Source organism: Calidris pugnax, unplaced genomic scaffold (genome assembly GCF_001431845.1).
Source record: "Calidris pugnax isolate Ruff unplaced genomic scaffold, ASM143184v1 scaffold70, whole genome shotgun sequence".
NCBI lineage: Eukaryota > Metazoa > Chordata > Aves > Charadriiformes > Scolopacidae > Calidris > Calidris pugnax.
In genome coordinates this window covers 3,047,062-3,060,489 of record NW_015090862.1, presented here as the reverse complement: position 1 = coordinate 3,060,489, position 13,428 = coordinate 3,047,062, and the positions used below count along the sequence as shown (strand labels likewise).

General features: G+C 41.8%; 1 protein-coding gene across 1 annotated transcript in view; it reads right to left on the bottom strand.

Annotated features, from left to right (window-relative positions):
• The window catches only part of RORA (RAR-related orphan receptor A), a 217,196-nt gene that overhangs the window by 36,431 nt on the left and 167,337 nt on the right, over window positions 1–13,428 (bottom strand). The window lies entirely within an intron of this gene.

Below are 13,428 nucleotides of genomic sequence, written 5' to 3'. Positions count from 1 at the left end.
GAAACAATAATCAGCTCTTCTGTTGTTATTTGTGTACAAAGGCTATTAGAGTCATCTGACATTCCAAAATCCAATTTAAAGTTGTTAAACCCCTTTCACGTACTTATTTGAGGTCGGAAAACCGAGAGGTTCGAAAAGGGAAAGGAAGGGTTTGATTTCCTAATTCTTTCCCCCTTACTGATTTTGCTCTAAGCCAAATCTCTCTTTAAGAAATGCAAAAAAATAAGCTTTTAAACAACGCCTGGAGTAACCAATATTGCTGTTGAAGAAATAATACCAATAAAACCCTAACATGCTTAGATGGCAAATTTTAAAATAATGACTACAAGCAAACCAAGAAACTATTCTATAAGCAAAGACGCCATTGAGTTGAGGGTGACACTGACATCAGCTGCACAACCCTGACAATAGTGGCCGTGTTCAGCAAACCCGCAGGGTGGGAAACCAAAGGTGCTCCAGCACCAAACCCCCATCTCAGTCCAGTAACTGACTGGGTGAGCATTCACTTCCAGATCCATACAGGCTCAGTACCGTGTGCCGAGACCAGACAGCTCTTCGCAAAATAAAGCAAATGACATGTCTGACTGCAGCCTCTCTAAATATCATACAATCACCAATTTTTTCACAAAAATCCTTTAAAATTCAAAACAACCCTCTCTGTTTCTGACAGAAGACTGGAAAGCAAGTTTAGAAACAAAACAAACAAACTGGTCTTCTCCTGGTTCCTACATTGCTCCTTCGCCTCCACAGATGACACAGAGAATGAGACAGGAATGAAGGTGGCCTCTCCATCTGCTCCAGGAGCGGTGCCCCCCTGGCTCCAGGCTGCTGCAGAGCGGGACAGCCCGGTGGCCAGGAGTTCTATGGGCAGCTGTGTCTGCAGTGGGTAAATGGGCACATTGCACATGGTGCTCGCGTGCCAGGGGAGCTGTCAATTACAGCCCCATTTGTAGCACAAATTGCTGCAGCCCTGAATGCAGAATTCCCCATTGGCTTCCAAACTCGCAGGGAGGGAGCTGAGCAGGCCCCGGCTCTCGGACAGGAGGGATGTGCGTGGCAGACGGACCTACGGACCAACTGCTGCCACCTGATCTTGTGGGCGATGAGCTGGGCCTTTCCGGGGAAAGGACCAGTCTGGGAGCAACCAGCCCCTGGAGACCACAGGCCCCACTCTCTCAGCTGGGTGGTGACTTTCTCTCCTTGTATCAAGAGAGAGGCGAGCTGACAGCTAACGATGGTAATCACGAGAATAGTGTAAAGGAAGGGCAAGACGCTGACTGTCACACGCCATCGTGCACAGCGGCAGACGCGCAGCACGCTTTCTCCATCCCGGTTGTGACATCGGTTGTAAAACAGCCTCAGCTTCTTGTACAGCAGAACAGAACCATTATAGACTACGTGCAGGAGTTTTTCCTTTACGGCTGCGAAGTACTTTTCTAGTGTTCCCTAAGGTAAAGTCAATTAAGTGATAACTGCATCTGTGCAGAGAGTATTCAAAATGCTAATACCCCCACCCAGATAAGTCTTCAACTTTGCCTGCTTATTTATCTCCAGCTCTTAGAAATTACTGCCATGAATGCTCCAGTGCCTTCACCCATTATCTTTGCAATCCTGCTTCTTCCTAACAAAAAGACAGAAGGCACAACGCCTACAAGCTGTACCACTCTGACCATGCTGGGGAGTAAAACGATACAAGTAAAGCAGCACGTATCAAAGAAGCTCATCTATTGCAGTGGAGCTACTGGCATATTCTGCTGCTCTCAAAGTTCATTCAGCTTTCCATCTAACCTACCGTGGTAAGAAAACCTGCTATGCCATCAGAGGCTCACACACTCTTTTGCATCATGAATTATCTAACATGATTTACCACACGGGAAAAAGAAAAGCTACCGTGTTTGGTCTTGTGCCATTTGGCCATCAGACTATAAAATTGTAATGTTTGTTATCTTTGCAATGGAGATAACACAACACTGGTCTTGGGCCCCTGGCTCTAAGATGGCTTCCTTACCTCAACGTGGGACGACTAATGGTAGGTCTCTGGCCACCCATGTTCAATATGTTCCCATGCTTTTAAGTGAAAAAAAAAACCCCCACATTGAAGCTGAAAAGCCCTTTACTGAAAACAAAGGAATCTGATGATGTGCTGATGTACCATCAACATCTATACCAATGCCTTAATACTTTATTACTTGCATTTATAAAAATCACCAAATTGTAAAACGGTCACCAAAAAAATCCCAAGCAGAGAATACTGACATATTTTTCAGACAAGTCTGACAGTACTATAATGAGAAGACAATCCCATGTCCCACAGAACCAGCAGAATACACACGTTGGATAGAATATGAGTACGAATGGGAGACTACAGAATTAAATGACTGAGTCAACTATTGCTAAACACATTTGACAGATTAAAAGGAAAAACTGGACTTGCTTCACATGGTTAACACTAGGTTCTAAAGGCCATTTGTTTCCTCAAATGAAGGAGGCTTGATAAAAGTTAGAAGAAAATAATAGAAACAGCACCTGTATTATTGCAATCATTTTATCCAAAGACAACCCAAACCATTTAATGAACTAAGCTTCATCACTTTGTCAGGACAGGAAAATAACCTTGTAACCAGAACTGAATGAAGCCATACAATAACTTCGCACGAACGATGAATATGATCTCTCAACCCTTTCAAGATGGTCTCTACCCATCATTCTGGCTGTTTCTTTCTACGCTTTTGCTCTGCATGCATCAGAAAATAGACAACAAGGAATGCCAAGGAACTCCAAATTTGTACAGTTTTAACACTGTACTATTTTAAAAGGCTCACACCAGTCAGGTACTACACCGTCCATGATAAAGACCCAAAATGTTTAACCAGAACTCCCTCATTTCTACTCTCGGAAGAAAACTTGCAGCACAACTTTGATTATCCAAAGCTCCCAGGGGACAAAAGGAAGCAGAGATAAGTGGGGGAGCAGCCAGAGGTCTGTTGAGAATAATGGAAGTGAAAGGAGAGGAAACAAACTTCACAAAGAAGAACTGTTGGCTCAGCTCAGCCCTGAAGTTTCCCTATTCCTGAATGGAGCATTCATTAAGTAAAATAAGCTTCTCTAAGCAAGCATTCCAAATGATTGTAAAAACCATCTGACAAAGTGAAGAATTATTGTCCGTTTTGGTATTTGACTCTCCAGAGAGAGAGAGAGCTGCTGTTCTTACTGTAGCAATTTATTAACCAGTGGTAGGGCTGTAACAACGCTCCTGGTAGCACCTCGATGGTTAACGAGCAGCCAGATTCTTTCCAAATCTGTGTTTCTCAAAGTATTGTTCAGAAAACATTGCTAGAAAAAGTTCCTAACTGAATAAAAAATACAAACAGATCTATCACAAGCCTTAACATTGGGGCAAAACATCCGTGTAGAAGAAATCTGTTTTGGGAGTTCCGGGTGCTTTATACAGAAAGTACAAGTTTTTATTTATACTATTGCAGCACAAGTTAATGCCAATTAAGTAGGAGAGTCACTTTGGATTTAGCACAGAACCTGGCCCAGGGCACTGGCACACAGAATAGAAATAAATACTAATCATGCTTGCTCACACTGAGAGGATTAGATAACTACAGACGTAGGAAATTAAAACCACAACAAGATGACCCCACGCTCATGATTTCCCTGTTGTACCAGATCAGTCAATATGAATAATCGACAATGTAAATTGAAATCCTCAGATAAAAATAATGGTTTTACCGCTTTATTTCTCTTCACTTGCACATAAATTGAGTTGACTATCTCTGACAATGCCATAGTTTAATATTCTAAACACACTATCTTCTTTAACAATGCCTGGAATAGAAACAAGCTGCTGAGCCAGATCCTCAAGGGGTGAAAATCAACATTGCTACACTGCCTTCAGTGGAAGCACATTGATCTCCACCAGCTAAAGCTTTGGGCCCTAGTGGGCAATTAGGTTTCTATTATATGCTAATTTAAATAATGTACCACAGAACATTTGCTGTACAATAAAGCAAGCCTACATTCTTCTGTGGAGAAGGACAAGCATTTGCTGTGGTACGATGAGAGTTACGGATGCTGGTTTCAAACAGCACGATGAAGTTTCGGTATAAACTACTCCTCATAACATTTTTAAACCTGCAATTACTCATACTATGCTACTCTAGGAAGCCTGTAATTATTTGGTAAGTTCTTACCAATGTCTAGTCTAGATCATAATTGCTAACACTGCCCCCTTCAAAGGAACCAGTGACTATGTTAAAATCTGGTTTTTGTTAGGTTCCTACTACACAAAGTGGCTGTGCTGTGATGTTACAATCTGTATTCAGTGGAGGAGGAAAACCAAACTGATTTATGTCCCAATCTTGAGCCTTTGAGCAAGGCCCGAACAAAAAACCCAATACAACAATCCCACACACGTTTCTTTTGAGACTTCTGAGGTGGCCGGGCTGGAACAAGGAATGTGGCTGCAGCTGACACTGGCCAGAGATTTTTCGCAACAGAAGTTTATGGCACCAAAGACCATCTGCAACACCCTCTCCCTCTCCCAGTGAGGCCTCACACTCCAGCCAGATGAAAAAGCAGAAAAATGGGGGAACAGGGTTCAGCCACAAAGGCAGCAAAAAAGACTTTCAGGGGTCATAGGGCAGTTCAGGTGAAAAGAGATACCCTTGTGTAAAAAATGCCATCAACTGTTGTTAAAAAAACATTTAGTTCTCTTCTGTAACAACTCGTTAAGAAAAGAACTTCTTTCAGTCTCCTTTTAAATGCCATTGGCACTCTTCTTCCTGCCTTACTCATCAACAACCAAGTTATTAGCATGCCAAGGTCCCTACTTAAAATTTTCTGGACTTGTGATGTAGTGAGGATGAGGGCATCATTCCCCAGTGACAGGTTCTCCTATGCTGTGGTCCTTCAAGTGAAGCAGCAGGAATCAATATACAAGCTGTATCAAAAGCTAAAAGCACAGCTGGGCACAGCAAATTGGAAGCTCTCCAAATGCCTCTTCTGAGAGAGGCATCAGCAAAACAGGGTTCTTCCCCTGTGTGTAACTCTCACATGAATGTCACAGCAGAAAGCTCCTGGTAGAGACTAAAAAACATGGATGCAATTCCAGTCTGTCTTGTTTTCTATGGAACCACTCGAGGCAAAGAGGCAAAATAATGTGGGCTCACTTAAGTCCAAGTGGTGCAAGGTGAGATGTGGCATTAAGCTGCAACATTTTAAATGGTATAATTCCCTTTACAAACGTACTTATTCTGGTAATAGCACTCTTCTTTGGTTGCATTTGTAACCCCTCAGAAATAGTTTAATTTCAAACTCAAATTTCAATTAAATTAAAATTTCAAAAGCTTATATGGAGTCAAGCATTTTTTAATGGTGAGAGCCACACAAGAAACACTTGCCATAGAGGGAAGTCCCCACCATAAGAACTCCCTGGTGCTCTGGATTTCTCAGCTGCCCTGTCACCGTGCTTTGGGTGGGCTCTACAGCCGGGGGGAAAATTCAAAGCATCCAATCTCTGCTCAAAAAGAAAGAAGAAGCTAGAACTGATTTTGGTGAAGGTTTTGATTTTGTCCACATGCCCAACAAGCAGAGGAGGGTACAGAACTCGACCCCAGTAACGCCACAAGCAGAAACCTCCAGTCAGTGAAGAGAGCTGGCTCCCCTCGCTCTTCCCTCTTCTCCTGTTGCCTGCCCAGCTGCACCGCCAGAGCCAAAGGCTTGAAACTGTTCTTTGGGGGATTAACTTTACCCTGAATCAGTTTCCTGACTTAATTCCCCACGTGACTGTGGAGATGCTGCTTGTGCTCGCACAAGGGAGGGGTGTGTCTGTTTGGCAACGCCAGCTTACGGGAGGTTAAAACACAGAACTGAACTGTTAGTCTGCTAAATCGGTAAGAGGAGATCTGGGGTAGCAGGCAGAAGGACAAGGAATTCAGGGTTGGTTTTCCAAGAAACAGAATAGTCTATGAATAAGTCATTGGTTTCTATGTCCATTATTGCTGTGAAACTTGAAGCAAGTCACTTATTTGATGTGTCAATTCCTCAGCTGTGAAATGAGGACAATGCTTTCTTACATCACCCAAGTGTTGTAAGTTGAAAATTAATGACAGAGGTACTTGGACACTGAGGTGCTGAGGGCCAAGCCAGTAGGTCGCTACGAGAGCGAGTGATTACCGACAGGGAGGGGCTAAGGAATCAACATATTATTTTTGGCGGACTATTTCCTTAGAGGATAAATGAGAGTAACTGCTACTTACTTGATTGCAGGGAATTGAAAGAGCCCTCTGTAGCTCCCTCGTGGGTGGACACCTGAACAATTAAAGAGCTATGACCTAATTTTAGTCAGAAACTTTATGTCACAAGGAATTTATAGGGAGGTGTCTTCTGTACGTGCAAAAGTAATTGCGCTGTGGAAAGATAGTTGACCAATGCGTTAATTTAGCCATACAACATTTAGGAATAGACCGTATCCCATTCTCCTTCCTTATATTCCCAATTCCAAAATTTATGACCATAAGAGATACAACTGCACGATACAAAATGCCATAGGATTAGGACGGAGAGACATTCTGTAAACACACTGCTTCCAGCATCAGAACGGTGGGGTCAGTTTAAGGAAAAGTTTACAAAAACGTAAGTGTGGCAGGTAATGTTATAATTAAATCTCGCCTTCTGTGTGATAGAAATGACGGAATATCACCCAGAGGGTTTTGTACGATGCCCATACACACCAACCATACTAGAAGGCACTTCTTTTTAAAGTGCCACTATTGTGTACGTGAAGCCATCGAGTGATAGAAAACACATCCCCAATTGAAAAAGAAGTTGTTCAGCAGCTTGTTTTCCTCACAGTTAAAACCTGTCCTTCCCTCCTAGCCTGAATTTTCCTGCCTGCTTGCAGAGGAATTCGGGAAACATTTCTTCAGCTCAGGCTAATGCAGGACAGCTATTACAGGATCGAGAAGATCCCACTTGGGGCCCCTGTGCTGCCCCAAGGATTGTGTGTATGAGCCAGGGTAAGTCACATAATCACAGAGTTCTGTGTCCATCTAACTTCTCCAAGATGGACAGGTCTCACTGAAAACACCAGTAGTTAAATGATGAAATAGCTCCGTGGGCACATGCCTTTCTGCAATTCATTTTATACCTGTAGAACATTAGGATCGGAGGCTTCCCATCTGTGAGGAGCCATTAAATACTGCGTTGTGCTGGGATACACCAATAGGAATAGAAGCCACATAAGTACTTAAACAGGTAAATAGTGTTTCAAGTCTTACTGAGCTTATTATGTCTCAAGAGCTTATTATGTCCTTGCTAGATTAGAGAGCACATATTCAAAAAACAAACACAAACATATGGAAAATAAGAATCTGCCCAAGACAGCTTTAAAGTTGAAATACCAACCTCAGGATTTTAGCTCCTGCCTTAGAATTTTGAGACATTGGGCTGACGATTCTAAAAGCCCCTGGAAAGGGCTAACACTCAAACTCCCTTTCCACAGTCCTCTGGGCCAGGGGATCAGCTCTAAATAGTAATTTTTACAAAGTCGTACCAGTGCATTAAAAAAGAAAGTGTCTGTAGAAAGTGAAAATCCTTCATGCTTAGGATTTGCACTGAAGACCACTCAAATACAAGGCAGACTGAAACCTCGGCAGTCAGTCTGGCAGTTTGCAATTAAATTGCCAGGAATGCATAAGCATTATTGGCCTTCCAAAGCAGATCCTTCCAGTTTTATGGGCAGAGAGTTAAGCACCCTGTAAATTGTGCCCAAGACTCAAATCCTCAGTGTTGCATCTGCTTTTGTTCAACTTTTTATTTTCTGAAGTCTTGTGGTTAGGCAATGAAATGTGAATCTGTTGATGCCTGGCTATGACACAGGCTTCTTGTGTGGCCCAAGCCAAGTCTCTTAAGCTATACTTCAGTCCCCTACTTATGAAACAGGTAAAACACATCCCTTAGTGATGTTTTATGCATAAATTAACTTGTGGAAGCTGGTTTTTCAAAGAGTTCACTAATTAACATTATAGACAACCCCACAGATAAAGAGATTGTCAGAGGGCTTTGTCTGGCAGCCCTGGCCCAGGGAAAAAGCACATTCCAGAAGTGATGATAGAATCTGCATACGGTTCCAGAAAACCAAGTTTACTGAATTCCACAAAGGTATTTTTTTTAAGAATGTGTACTTCTTGGTAACATATCGTAATGATTTCATAGAATCTCCTACATTTAGTTTTATCTGGAATGAAATGCCACCATGAGTTTTCAGCACAATTTATACGTGTCACCTTGACAAAATCTTACTGGAAAAATTTTGAAACATTTAGTAAGTTTGGAACAAAGAGTCTGATGTTGGACACCTTGTTTTCCACAAATATACATTTACAAGTTGCTGGAGAATGCAAAGACAATTCTTCAAAAGCCATGTTGATTATCATATATTTTCAGATGTAAAGTCAATAGGGTAGATTATGTTTCCCCTGTGTTTATACAAAGCCTAGTATCTGCCTTGTGCTTAGAATACGGAATAAAGTCTACAAATAACTTCATTTCCTAGTTTTCATACACGAGTACAGTATCTAAGAACAAAACCCAAGTACAAAACAAATTAAAACAGTCTTCATACTAGGATGAAATCAACTAGAAAAAGGACTGAATATTACTAATCCTTGTTCTACCTATGCTGAGAAACGAGGCTACAATAAGAAGAGATTAAACAGGAATCTTAGCTTTTTTCTTCTTTCCCTTTTCTTTAAATGGTATAGAATATAACTTGACTACAGTCTTCACTATCACATAATTTACTTAACCTAAAAGTATCAAACTTTTAAACTAATCTCATTTTCAAACACACATCAATTCAAATAGTCAGTATTGAAAGACACAAAAAAGATACAGTTTTTACTAAGTCTGCAATTACAGTTTTCAGGAGCCACTGAAAAATGACTGTTCAAGTAGGAGCTGAAATATGCTTTCAAACGACAGCTGAACTTCTGTCATAAGTTATTGCCTAGCCCACATACCAAATATTTCTAGTTTTCTTTGAAACACAGCAGCTTACTGATTACAGGAACTAAATAGTAACTTCTGCCTTTGATTTCAAGACCACAATCCAGTACTGGAAAATGGATTTGTCACTGTTGCTGCACACCAGTGAATTCACTTGGTTCACTGCAAATGTAACAACGTTACTGTCTCACTGTGAGGCAAATATCTGAGTAGAAAGAGCAGCTCATGACAATCCTCAGAACACAGTAACAAACTATAATTTTTTTAGTGTATCAGCCAAAGCTCAGGTGAACTTCATCTCTGTTTGTTTTGTGTTTGCTCACAGGCGATGTCATTAATCCATCAAAAGCCCTGTTGCAACATTAATGACATTCAAAACCAGCACGCACAAAAATTGTTATTAAGTTTATTTAAAAAAATAAATTGCCAGTGATTTCATGACCAACTAATCAACACCAATACTTTTCTAAAACACATGTTCAGGTGCAGGTTGTGCAGAGGGTTACATAAGGGAGGAGGGCCCGGCTGCTCCCTCACGCTTCCGCTGCACAACACACAACAGGGAGCTTCCCACCCGCCGTCCCACGCTCCTCGGGCTGGGACGTGGCCACCACCGCGCTTCAGTGGAGCTCCAGCCTGCACCACCTCTCAGTCCCACCGAGTGGGGTTCATCATCTTCACACACAAAAGAACGTAAGATGCTCCAGAGGAAATACAACCATTACAATACTACAACTTTCAAGCGTTTGGAATCGCTTTTTTATGTCGAGGTGGGAGACGTGCTCCTTGCCGTAAGAAACTAGACACGCCACTGCTAAATGACACCATCCATTTTTGAAATATACACTATTAGGGCACTAAAGCAGCATTTTGCTAGTGACGGCGCAGCTCTGAATCCCCCCAGTAGGCAACAATACAGTCAGCTTTACAATGGGGAATTTTTTGAGGAATATACTTTTACATTGCAAGTGGAGGCAGCAGCACATAAACCAAATACCTATTCCAGGAAAAAACTACAGTCAAAATCCAGAATAACAGGGCAGACAGATCTCTTATGTGTGCAACTGCCCGAGTGAGAGAAGTTGGAAAACAAGCATTACCAAACTGGGCTGTAACTTTCATCTTTGCCCTTAAAATTTTAAGTCTTCCCAAAACTGAAACGAAGAGTTTAATGGCGCCTATGCAAACAAAGGATTACTAGCCCCTTATCTGATGTCAGTGATCCTCCGAAATTAGGTGTTACCCAGGAAGAGCAGTGGGAAGGTACAGAGCTTGCCACTCCTAGGTGGTACCAGTCTTAAATACATTCCCACGGTTCTCCACATTGCCAGGGAGGAAAAATAAAGCAAGCAAGGCCAGCAGTGCTGCTCTGAGAAAGTGGGGAAAAAGCCTCCTGCCATCTGGCACAGTGGGGAAACGACCCCCCTTTCCCCAACACCCCCACCTAGCCCCAATGCCCAAGCCAGCTGGGGTGGCCCTGCAATAGGAGGGAGCCAGGCTGGGAGGGGAAGGCTGACAGCAGCTCTCCCAAAGAGGTAGGACCGATCAAGGAATAAGCAATGACTCACACTATATGATTTACTGCTGGGCACTGTTCCCAAATGTGTTAATAAAGTTGCAGCCAAACAAATGCACATCCCTTAGGTCTTGTCTTTGTTCCAGCATGGCCAAGACAATTGAGTATTATTTTCAAGTAAAACAAGGGTGAGATTCTAGACAATATTCCTACCACAATTAATATTTATGTTTCACCGTTCTACTTCACAGCACTGCCAACCCTTGAGTATTTAATAAAAAACAAGTACAAAACAAGAAAGAAGCAAGCATACATACGGACATAAAAAGTCTGAAGATTTTTAACACATAAGTTTTAGCTGTTCTATCTGGCTTTTAGTTTATCTTTGGTAATTTCAGGTGCAAAAGATGACAGAAGCATTCCCCAGTCACCACATTCATCTGAAGCAAGATGCCAATACAAAACCAGTTAACTTTGTGTCAGGAAGCAAATGGCTTCAATAGTTCATGGCACAGCTCTTCTTGGAGGTCTTCTGGAAACTGAGGAACAGAGTGAAGGGGAGAGAATGCAAAGAACTGCTTGAATTGAAACATTTACTTGATTAGCAGTGAAACTCCGGGGAAGTAGTGATCGAGCTTAAAAAAACCTGTGACAGGTTTCTGTAAGCTGCCCGCTCTGGTTTCACACACCAGCTAGTGACAAAGAAACTTATTTCCATACAGTGTGATCACTGTGCAAGGAGATGCTCCTTTTAGCTTTAATTAGCATTGAAAGAGAAGCCACATTCACGCTTTGACTTCCGATGGAGCTTTCAATCATAAAAGACATGACAGCTAAATATGAAGTGCCTGGTGGCGTAGGCATTGCCCAGGGCAGCTCCGTGAGGGAGAGAAAGGATGAAGGTGCTGGAAGGGGAGTACAGAGGAACGGTGCAGGACATGCTTTCCCTAGAATTACCCACAGGTGGTTTCTGAGCGTGGAGATTCCTTTGTTTCAGAAGTGAGATAAACCACGGGTTAGACACATACACACACAGTATGCTTCCAAGCTATATCCATGAGTAAAAATACTAGGAATATTTTTAAATGATAGCTGAGAATCAATTATATCCATCTGCTTCCAAAGGAAGAGGGGAGGGCAGAAGATGGAAACATGCTACAACATGCAAAATTCAAAAAAGAAAGCATTTCCCCATATGAGTTATGGTTCTTATGGATGTGTGGAAAATACATATTACTTTAAGTCAGTAGTCTGTCAGGAAACTGCAATGAACCCACAGAAACTGAAAATAACATATTCCAAAACTGCTTAAGACATTCATGATCGATCAATTTATCTAGTACATTTTCTTAGATGTAGTGATTTTATAGCCCACCAGCCACCCATGGGTACTCCCCGACCTCACCATGCATTCTCTCTGACAGGAAGAGTCAGGTAGTGAAGATAAAGGTACACCTTACTACACACAGTCCAGTTTATCCATGCTTCTAGCACATGGACCTCAAAAATCATCATCTGTATCACATTCTTTTTTAATTTCTATTTTTGTGCATGTTTTATAACGTACACAACATCACTATAGTATTACTTGTATATAATTTATAAATAAATATACAAACAATGGGAATGCATGCTCAAACTTATCTGTTTTTCATGTCAGGGGTGCATGATCAAAAAAGTTTGGAGACCACTGTTCTAAAGAACCCAATATGCAAAAAATAATGTCTACTGGCTCCCTGTGTTAACAAACAGGCCAGGATTAGGTTCTCCTCTTAGAGTTAGCAGTTTTGAAAACCACTAAAATTAAAGGGACGGACAGAGATAGCTTGTTCACTGTCGCTGTAGCAGAGCTGAGGAACCACAGTTTGGATGAGGTCCTCCTACACACAGAAATTGGTATGTACAAATGCAGATAAAAAGCTGGTCCCTGTTCCAAGGATCTTTAATATGTTCTTTCACGATTTACTTGCTCCCTACTATTTAGTTCCAAAACTTGTTGACCAGGTCACTTCATTGTAATTCTGGTTTTGTATACCTCAGATGTGATTAGATGATGACTGCTGTTTTGTAAAACAACTGGTTTAAGAGTAATTGCATACAGCATTCTTGCTTCATGCTAGTTCATCTTAATACACTCAAATTTACTAGGCAAACTATGAGCAAGGCAGAGTTTTCATCGACACCTTCCTAAAATCTAACCTGTGGTTCATTTACTATTAATCACGCTGGTAACCACAAGAGTTTGTATATGCTTAGGGAGCTCCTGATACAAAATTAAAGGTTTTAGATACTGCAGCAGCTTGGCACGGTAATTCCACACTCCTTTCCTCCAACACCATGAACCTGAGAGCAGCAGTTTCTCTCCAAGTAAAACACCAAGCAAGAACAAATTAAGTTTCCTGAGCGTGCCAACGGGCGTCTGCTGGTGTGCCTGGCACAGACTGCCAAACAAAGGTAATAAACTCAGAAATGTTTTGGGGGTGGGGAGCACAGCTTTAGAGACCAAACGTGAAAGTTGGTAGATGGAAGGACAATTAAAGCCCATCTGGATGGTTTCTTCCAGTTGTCACAACCCTCTGGTGCGCTTGGAACTATTCCAGAAGGCTACTAAAGGAACAAAGATCTCTTGAAGAACTGAGCGTGCAGTGTTAGAAAGGTAAAGCACAGAGGTGTCCTAGAGGGCTCTATCTTTCATTCTTTCATGATGATCTGAAACAGCTGGCTATAAAGGACCTAAAATGTATAGTTGTGTTGTTACCCCTCACTACACTGATAAAGAGATTAAACAAGGCACTGGCAGTTTGCTTTCAAAAGAGAGTGAAAGAAGAACACAAGAAAGTGAATTAGAGATGAAGAACGTTAACATGAAGGAGAAGAAATGAAAGTAATGAAATGAA